Source organism: Hyla sarda, unplaced genomic scaffold (genome assembly GCF_029499605.1).
Source record: "Hyla sarda isolate aHylSar1 unplaced genomic scaffold, aHylSar1.hap1 scaffold_1542, whole genome shotgun sequence".
NCBI lineage: Eukaryota > Metazoa > Chordata > Amphibia > Anura > Hylidae > Hyla > Hyla sarda.
This window is the reverse complement of record NW_026608178.1, coordinates 75,001-83,508: the sequence shown is the minus strand read 5'-3', so window position 1 is coordinate 83,508 and position 8,508 is coordinate 75,001. Positions and strand designations below refer to the sequence as shown.

The 8,508-nt window shown below is 55.6% G+C and overlaps 9 non-coding genes and 5 pseudogenes across 9 annotated transcripts; all 14 read left to right on the top strand.

The window, feature by feature from the left end:
• Window positions 1–6: 6 nt before the first annotated feature.
• On the top strand, window positions 7–125 carry LOC130309905 (5S ribosomal RNA). Its single transcript, XR_008858476.1, has one exon. It is a non-coding gene; the product is annotated as a 5S ribosomal RNA (ribosomal RNA).
• A 300-nt stretch (window positions 126–425) lies between these two features.
• Window positions 426–545, top strand: LOC130309868 (5S ribosomal RNA; annotated as a pseudogene).
• Window positions 546–1,198: 653 nt separating this feature from the next.
• Window positions 1,199–1,317, top strand: LOC130309803 (5S ribosomal RNA). The gene has a single exon (XR_008858431.1). It is a non-coding gene; the product is annotated as a 5S ribosomal RNA (ribosomal RNA).
• A 653-nt stretch (window positions 1,318–1,970) lies between these two features.
• On the top strand, window positions 1,971–2,089 carry LOC130309802 (5S ribosomal RNA). Its single transcript, XR_008858430.1, has one exon. It is a non-coding gene; the product is annotated as a 5S ribosomal RNA (ribosomal RNA).
• Window positions 2,090–2,746: 657 nt separating this feature from the next.
• Window positions 2,747–2,865, top strand: LOC130309904 (5S ribosomal RNA). The gene has a single exon (XR_008858475.1). It is a non-coding gene; the product is annotated as a 5S ribosomal RNA (ribosomal RNA).
• A 300-nt stretch (window positions 2,866–3,165) lies between these two features.
• Window positions 3,166–3,285, top strand: LOC130309867 (5S ribosomal RNA; annotated as a pseudogene).
• Window positions 3,286–3,943: 658 nt separating this feature from the next.
• LOC130309903 (5S ribosomal RNA) lies at window positions 3,944–4,062 on the top strand. Its single transcript, XR_008858474.1, has one exon. It is a non-coding gene; the product is annotated as a 5S ribosomal RNA (ribosomal RNA).
• A 300-nt stretch (window positions 4,063–4,362) lies between these two features.
• LOC130309872 (5S ribosomal RNA) lies at window positions 4,363–4,482 on the top strand (annotated as a pseudogene).
• Window positions 4,483–5,139: 657 nt separating this feature from the next.
• LOC130309902 (5S ribosomal RNA) lies at window positions 5,140–5,258 on the top strand. Its single transcript, XR_008858473.1, has one exon. It is a non-coding gene; the product is annotated as a 5S ribosomal RNA (ribosomal RNA).
• A 300-nt stretch (window positions 5,259–5,558) lies between these two features.
• On the top strand, window positions 5,559–5,678 carry LOC130309866 (5S ribosomal RNA; annotated as a pseudogene).
• Window positions 5,679–6,335: 657 nt separating this feature from the next.
• Window positions 6,336–6,454, top strand: LOC130309822 (5S ribosomal RNA). Its single transcript, XR_008858448.1, has one exon. It is a non-coding gene; the product is annotated as a 5S ribosomal RNA (ribosomal RNA).
• A 658-nt stretch (window positions 6,455–7,112) lies between these two features.
• On the top strand, window positions 7,113–7,231 carry LOC130309801 (5S ribosomal RNA). Its single transcript, XR_008858429.1, has one exon. It is a non-coding gene; the product is annotated as a 5S ribosomal RNA (ribosomal RNA).
• A 655-nt stretch (window positions 7,232–7,886) lies between these two features.
• LOC130309918 (5S ribosomal RNA) lies at window positions 7,887–8,005 on the top strand. Its single transcript, XR_008858488.1, has one exon. It is a non-coding gene; the product is annotated as a 5S ribosomal RNA (ribosomal RNA).
• A 300-nt stretch (window positions 8,006–8,305) lies between these two features.
• Window positions 8,306–8,425, top strand: LOC130309865 (5S ribosomal RNA; annotated as a pseudogene).
• The last annotated feature ends 83 nt before the right edge of the window (window positions 8,426–8,508 follow it).

Genomic DNA, 8,508 nt, shown 5'->3' with positions numbered 1-8,508 from the left:
GTCTCTGCCTACGGCCACACCACCCTGAACACGCCCGATCTCGTCTGATCTCGGAAGCTAAGCAGGGTCGGGCCTGGTTAGTACTTGGATGGGAGACCGCCTGGGAATACCAGGTGCTGTAGGCTTTTTGCTTTTTCTCACTTCAACCAGCAGGGGTCAGTCTCCCCTATGCCTTTTTTACATTCACTTTCTTAGCTGCACATTTGCTTCTTTTCTTCTTTTTTTATGGCCTTTCTCCCTTGTGTTGTTTATGTGACGTCACAGTACGGGATATGCTCCTACAGTCCTATCAGCTTGAGTCCCTGCACGTCCCCAGGGCTCACCTGCAATGTACGCAGGGGTGCGCTACCTGCTGTCCAGCCCTTTGCGCAACGGTCCGCGGCCTGGAGGAAAGCTGCTTGTGCGACAGAGTGGGGCCAGCCAGTGTCTACCGGCCACACCACCCTGGGTATGCCCGATCTCGTCTGATCTCGGAAGCCAAGCAGGGTCGGGCTCGGACAGTACTGGGATGGTTGACCTCCTGGGAATACCGGGTGCTGTAGACAGGTTGCGATGTTTCTTTACACTTTCTCCTCTGGCCCAGCCTGGGAAGGCACTTTCCCGAATATCGGGGGGGGGGGAGATTTACGAAAACCTGTTTTGGGGGAAAAGTTGGCCCATTGCCCGTAAGCATCCAATGAGATGGCTTCTTCCAGTTTCAAAAAGGTAGCAAATAAAAAATGAAAAGAAGCAATGTGATCGGTTGCTACGGGCAACTGCTCCGCTTTTTCTCTGCGCAGGTTTTGACGAATCTCCCCCATTCAACTTGGGGCAAGCCAGAGCTGGAAGCCGCAGAGGCCTGTGTGCCGGTTTGCTGCTTGCTACTGTCAGCACACAATCCGTCCATCCAGCTCCGTGTCCCGGCCAGAAAAGCTCATTGCCCCTGCAGCCAGGCATGTGTAAATATAAGAGTTAAAAGCAGCCCAGCCAGGTAATGGCCAGGCTTTGAGCAGGCTGAGGCTGAAGGGGCCAGCCCGAGCAAGGGCTCCCTGTGCAAAGCAGTTTGTGTACGTAAGCCATAGAGCCAGTGAGCTGAAGCAGCCTTGGAGCTGGGCTGAGTGCGTGGAAAGGAGGGGGGCAGGAAGCAGGCCCAGTGCTGAGCAGCAGGCAGGCAGGCAGGCTGCAGAGTAGAAGAGCTGCAAATGAGAGGTTCGTCTCTGCCTACGGCCACACCACCCTGAACACGCCCGATCTCGTCTGATCTCGGAAGCCAAGCAGGGTCGGGCTCGGACAGTACTGGGATGGTTGACCTCCTGGGAATACCGGGTGCTGTAGACAGGTTGCGATGTTTCTTTACACTTTCTCCTCTGGCCCAGCCTGGGAAGGCACTTTCCCGAATATCGGGGGGGGGGGAGATTTACGAAAACCTGTTTTGGGGGAAAAGTTGGCCCATTGCCCGTAAGCATCCAATGAGATGGCTTCTTCCAGTTTCAAAAAGGTAGCAAATAAAAAATGAAAAGAAGCAATGTGATCGGTTGCTACGGGCAACTGCTCCGCTTTTTCTCTGCGCAGGTTTTGACGAATCTCCCCCATTCAACTTGGGGCAAGCCAGAGCTGGAAGCCGCAGAGGCCTGTGTGCCGGTTTGCTGCTTGCTACTGTCAGCACACAATCCGTCCATCCAGCTCCGTGTCCCGGCCAGAAAAGCTCATTGCCCCTGCAGCCAGGCATGTGTAAATATAAGAGTTAAAAGCAGCCCAGCCAGGAAATGGCCAGGCTTTGAGCAGGCTGAGGCTGAAGGGGCCAGCCCGAGCAAGGGCTCCCTGTGCAAAGCACTTTGTGTACGTAAGCCATAGAGCCAGTGAGCTGAAGCAGCCTTGGAGCTGGGCTGAGTGCGTGGAAAGGAGGGGGGCAGGAAGCAGGCCCAGTGCTGAGCAGCAGGCAGGCAGGCAGGCTGCAGAGTAGAAGAGCTGCAAATGAGAGGCTCGTCTCTGCCTACGGCCACACCACCCTGAACACGCCCGATCTCGTCTGATCTCGGAAGCCAAGCAGGGTCGGGCTCGGACAGTACTGGGATGGTTGACCTCCTGGGAATACCGGGTGCTGTAGACAGGTTGCGATGTTTCTTTACACTTTCTCCTCTGGCCCAGCCTGGGAAGGCACTTTCCCGAATATCGGGGGGGGGGGAGATTTACGAAAACCTGTTTTGGGGGAAAAGTTGGCCCATTGCCCGTAAGCATCCAATGAGATGGCTTCTTCCAGTTTCAAAAAGGTAGCAAATAAAAAATGAAAAGAAGCAATGTGATCGGTTGCTACGGGCAACTGCTCCGCTTTTTCTCTGCGCAGGTTTTGACGAATCTCCCCCATTCAACTTGGGGCAAGCCAGAGCTGGAAGCCGCAGAGGCCTGTGTGCCGGTTTGCTGCTTGCTACTGTCAGCACACAATCCGTCCATCCAGCTCCGTGTCCCGGCCAGAAAAGCTCATTGCCCCTGCAGCCAGGCATGTGTAAATATAAGAGTTAAAAGCAGCCCAGCCAGGAAATGGCCAGGCTTTGAGCAGGCTGAGGCTGAAGGGGCCAGCCCGAGCAAGGGCTCCCTGTGCAAAGCAGTTTGTGTACGTAAGCCATAGAGCCAGTGAGCTGAAGCAGCCTTGGAGCTGGGCTGAGTGCGTGGAAAGGAGGGGGGCAGGAAGCAGGCCCAGTGCTGAGCAGCAGGCAGGCAGGCAGGCAGGCTGCAGAGTAGAAGAGCTGCAAATGAGAGGCTCGTCTCTGCCTACGGCCACACCACCCTGAACACGCCCGATCTCGTCTGATCTCGGAAGCTAAGCAGGGTCGGGCCTGGTTAGTACTTGGATGGGAGACCGCCTGGGAATACCAGGTGCTGTAGGCTTTTTGCTTTTTCTCACTTCAACCAGCAGGGGTCAGTCTCCCCTATGCCTTTTTTACATTCACTTTCTTAGCTGCACATTTGCTTCTTTTCTTCTTTTTTTATGGCCTTTCTCCCTTGTGTTGTTTATGTGACGTCACAGTACGGGATATGCTCCTACAGTCCTATCAGCTTGAGTCCCTGCACGTCCCCAGGGCTCACCTGCAATGTACGCAGGGGTGCGCTACCTGCTGTCCAGCCCTTTGCGCAACGGTCCGCGGCCTGGAGGAAAGCTGCTTGTGCGACAGAGTGGGGCCAGCCAGTGTCTACCGGCCACACCACCCTGGGTATGCCCGATCTCGTCTGATCTCGGAAGCCAAGCAGGGTCGGGCTCGGACAGTACTGGGATGGTTGACCTCCTGGGAATACCGGGTGCTGTAGACAGGTTGCGATGTTTCTTTACACTTTCTCCTCTGGCCCAGCCTGGGAAGGCACTTTCCCGAATATCGGGGGGGGGGGGAGATTTACGAAAACCTGTTTTGGGGGAAAAGTTGGCCCATTGCCCGTAAGCATCCAATGAGATGGCTTCTTCCAGTTTCAAAAAGGTAGCAAATAAAAAATGAAAAGAAGCAATGTGATCGGTTGCTACGGGCAACTGCTCCGCTTTTTCTCTGCGCAGGTTTTGACGAATCTCCCCCATTCAACTTGGGGCAAGCCAGAGCTGGAAGCCGCAGAGGCCTGTGTGCCGGTTTGCTGCTTGCTACTGTCAGCACACAATCCGTCCATCCAGCTCCGTGTCCCGGCCAGAAAAGCTCATTGCCCCTGCAGCCAGGCATGTGTAAATATAAGAGTTAAAAGCAGCCCAGCCAGGAAATGGCCAGGCTTTGAGCAGGCTGAGGCTGAAGGGGCCAGCCCGAGCAAGGGCTCCCTGTGCAAAGCAGTTTGTGTACGTAAGCCATAGAGCCAGTGAGCTGAAGCAGCCTTGGAGCTGGGCTGAGTGCGTGGAAAGGAGGGGGGCAGGAAGCAGGCCCAGTGCTGAGCAGCAGGCAGGCAGGCAGGCAGGCTGCAGAGTAGAAGAGCTGCAAATGAGAGGCTCGTCTCTGCCTACGGCCACACCACCCTGAACACGCCCGATCTCGTCTGATCTCGGAAGCTAAGCAGGGTCGGGCCTGGTTAGTACTTGGATGGGAGACCGCCTGGGAATACCAGGTGCTGTAGGCTTTTTGCTTTTTCTCACTTCAACCAGCAGGGGTCAGTCTCCCCTATGCCTTTTTTACATTCACTTTCTTAGCTGCACATTTGCTTCTTTTCTTCTTTTTTTATGGCCTTTCTCCCTTGTGTTGTTTATGTGACGTCACAGTACGGGATATGCTCCTACAGTCCTATCAGCTTGAGTCCCTGCACGTCCCCAGGGCTCACCTGCAATGTACGCAGGGGTGCGCTACCTGCTGTCCAGCCCTTTGCGCAACGGTCCGCGGCCTGGAGGAAAGCTGCTTGTGCGACAGAGTGGGGCCAGCCAGTGTCTACCGGCCACACCACCCTGGGTATGCCCGATCTCGTCTGATCTTGGAAGCCAAGCAGGGTCGGGCTCGGACAGTACTGGGATGGTTGACCTCCTGGGAATACCGGGTGCTGTAGACAGGTTGCGATGTTTCTTTACACTTTCTCCTCTGGCCCAGCCTGGGAAGGCACTTTCCCGAATATCGGGGGGGGGGGGGGGAGATTTACGAAAACCTGTTTTGGGGGAAAAGTTGGCCCATTGCCCGTAAGCATCCAATGAGATGGCTTCTTCCAGTTTCAAAAAGGTAGCAAATAAAAAATGAAAAGAAGCAATGTGATCGGTTGCTACGGGCAACTGCTCCGCTTTTTCTCTGCGCAGGTTTTGACGAATCTCCCCCATTCAACTTGGGGCAAGCCAGAGCTGGAAGCCGCAGAGGCCTGTGTGCCGGTTTGCTGCTTGCTACTGTCAGCACACAATCCGTCCATCCAGCTCCGTGTCCCGGCCAGAAAAGCTCAGTGCCCCTGCAGCCAGGCATGTGTAAATATAAGAGTTAAAAGCAGCCCAGCCAGGAAATGGCCAGGCTTTGAGCAGGCTGAGGCTGAAGGGGCCAGCCCGAGCAAGGGCTCCCTGTGCAAAGCAGTTTGTGTACGTAAGCCATAGAGCCAGTGAGCTGAAGCAGCCTTGGAGCTGGGCTGAGTGCGTGGAAAGGAGGGGGGCAGGAAGCAGGCCCAGTGCTGAGCAGCAGGCAGGCAGGCAGGCTGCAGAGTAGAAGAGCTGCAAATGAGAGGCTCGTCTCTGCCTACGGCCACACCACCCTGAACACGCCCGATCTCGTCTGATCTCGGAAGCTAAGCAGGGTCGGGCCTGGTTAGTACTTGGATGGGAGACCGCCTGGGAATACCAGGTGCTGTAGGCTTTTTGCTTTTTCTCACTTCAACCAGCAGGGGTCAGTCTCCCCTATGCCTTTTTTACATTCACTTTCTTAGCTGCACATTTGCTTCTTTTCTTCTTTTTTTATGGCCTTTCTCCCTTGTGTTGTTTATGTGACGTCACAGTACGGGATATGCTCCTACAGTCCTATCAGCTTGAGTCCCTGCACGTCCCCAGGGCTCACCTGCAATGTACGCAGGGGTGCGCTACCTGCTGTCCAGCCCTTTGCGCAACGGTCCGCGGCCTGGAGGAAAGCTGCTTGTGCGACAGAGTGGGGCCAGCCAGTGTCTACCGGCCACACCACCCTGGGTATGCCCGATCTCGTCTGATCTCGGAAGCCAAGCAGGGTCGGGCTCGGACAGTACTGGGATGGTTGACCTCCTGGGAATACCGGGTGCTGTAGACAGGTTGCGATGTTTCTTTACACTTTCTCCTCTGGCCCAGCCTGGGAAGGCACTTTCCCGAATATCGGGGGGGGGGGGGGGAGATTTACGAAAACCTGTTTTGGGGGAAAAGTTGGCCCATTGCCCGTAAGCATCCAATGAGATGGCTTCTTCCAGTTTCAAAAAGGTAGCAAATAAAAAATGAAAAGAAGCAATGTGATCGGTTGCTACGGGCAACTGCTCCGCTTTTTCTCTGCGCAGGTTTTGACGAATCTCCCCCATTCAACTTGGGGCAAGCCAGAGCTGGAAGCCGCAGAGGCCTGTGTGCCGGTTTGCTGCTTGCTACTGTCAGCACACAATCCGTCCATCCAGCTCCGTGTCCCGGCCAGAAAAGCTCATTGCCCCTGCAGCCAGGCATGTGTAAATATAAGAGTTAAAAGCAGCCCAGCCAGGAAATGGCCAGGCTTTGAGCAGGCTGAGGCTGAAGGGGCCAGCCCGAGCAAGGGCTCCCTGTGCAAAGCAGTTTGTGTACGTAAGCCATAGAGCCAGTGAGCTGAAGCAGCCTTGGAGCTGGGCTGAGTGCGTGGAAAGGAGGGGGGCAGGAAGCAGGCCCAGTGCTGAGCAGCAGGCAGGCAGGCAGGCTGCAGAGTAGAAGAGCTGCAAATGAGAGGCTCGTCTCTGCCTACGGCCACACCACCCTGAACACGCCCGATCTCGTCTGATCTCGGAAGCCAAGCAGGGTCGGGCTCGGACAGTACTGGGATGGTTGACCTCCAGGGAATACCGGGTGCTGTAGACAGGTTGCGATGTTTCTTTACACTTTCTCCTCTGGCCCAGCCTGGGAAGGCACTTTCCCGAATATCGGGGGGGGGGGGAGATTTACGAAAACCTGTTTTGGGGGAAAAGTTGGCCCATTGCCCGTAAGCATCCAATGAGATGGCTTCTTCCAGTTTCAAAAAGGTAGCAAATAAAAAATTAAAAGAAGCAATGTGATCGGTTGCTACGGGCAACTGCTCCGCTTTTTCTCTGCGCAGGTTTTGACGAATCTCCCCCATTCAACTTGGGGCAAGCCAGAGCTGGAAGCCGCAGAGGCCTGTGTGCCGGTTTGCTGCTTGCTACTGTCAGCACACAATCCGTCCATCCAGCTCCGTGTCCCGGCCAGAAAAGCTCATTGCCCCTGCAGCCAGGCATGTGTAAATATAAGAGTTAAAAGCAGCCCAGCCAGGAAATGGCCAGGCTTTGAGCAGGCTGAGGCTGAAGGGGCCAGCCCGAGCAAGGGCTCCCTGTGCAAAGCAGTTTGTGTACGTAAGCCATAGAGCCAGTGAGCTGAAGCAGCCTTGGAGCTGGGCTGAGTGCGTGGAAAGGAGGGGGGCAGGAAGCAGGCCCAGTGCTGAGCAGCAGGCAGGCAGGCAGGCAGGCTGCAGAGTAGAAGAGCTGCAAATGAGAGGCTCGTCTCTGCCTACGGCCACACCACCCTGAACACGCCCGATCTCGTCTGATCTCGGAAGCCAAGCAGGGTCGGGCTCGGACAGTACTGGGATGGTTGACCTCCTGGGAATACCGGGTGCTGTAGACAGGTTGCAATGTTTCTTTACACTTTCTCCTCTGGCCCAGCCTGGGAAGGCACTTTCCCGAATATCGGGGGGGGGGGGGAGATTTACGAAAACCTGTTTTGGGGGAAAAGTTGGCCCATTGCCCGTAAGCATCCAATGAGATGGCTTCTTCCAGTTTCAAAAAGGTAGCAAATAAAAAATGAAAAGAAGCAATGTGATCGGTTGCTACGGGCAACTGCTCCGCTTTTTCTCTGCGCAGGTTTTGACGAATCTCCCCCATTCAACTTGGGGCAAGCCAGAGCTGGAAGCCGCAGAGGCCTGTGTGCCGGTTTGCTGCTTGCTACTGTCAGCACACAATCCGTCCATCCAGCTCCGTGTCCCGGCCAGAAAAGCTCATTGCCCCTGCAGCCAGGCATGTGTAAATATAAGAGTTAAAAGCAGCCCAGCCAGGAAATGGCCAGGCTTTGAGCAGGCTGAGGCTGAAGGGGCCAGCCCGAGCAAGGGCTCCCTGTGCAAAGCACTTTGTGTACGTAAGCCATAGAGCCAGTGAGCTGAAGCAGCCTTGGAGCTGGGCTGAGTGCGTGGAAAGGAGGGGGGCAGGAAGCAGGCCCAGTGCTGAGCAGCAGGCAGGCAGGCAGGCTGCAGAGTAGAAGAGCTGCAAATGAGAGGCTCGTCTCTGCCTAGGGCCACACCACCCTGAACACGCCCGATCTCGTCTGATCTCGGAAGCTAAGCAGGGTCGGGCCTGGTTAGTACTTGGATGGGAGACCGCCTGGGAATACCAGGTGCTGTAGGCTTTTTGCTTTTTCTCACTTCAACCAGCAGGGGTCAGTCTCCCCTATGCCTTTTTTACATTCACTTTCTTAGCTGCACATTTGCTTCTTTTCTTCTTTTTTTATGGCCTTTCTCCCTTGTGTTGTTTATGTGACGTCACAGTACGGGATATGCTCCTACAGTCCTATCAGCTTGAGTCCCTGCACGTCCCCAGGGCTCACCTGCAATGTACGCAGGGGTGCGCTACCTGCTGTCCAGCCCTTTGCGCAACGGTCCGCGGCCTGGAGGAAAGCTGCTTGTGCGACAGAGTGGGGCCAGCCAGTGTCTACCGGCCACACCACCCTGGGTATGCCCGATCTCGTCTGATCTCGGAAGCCAAGCAGGGTCGGGCTCGGACAGTACTGGGATGGTTGACCTCCTGGGAATACCGGGTGCTGTAGACAGGTTGCGATGTTTCTTTACACTTTCTCCTCTGGCCCAGCCTGGGAAGGCACTTTCCCGAATATCGGGGGGGGGGGGGGAGATT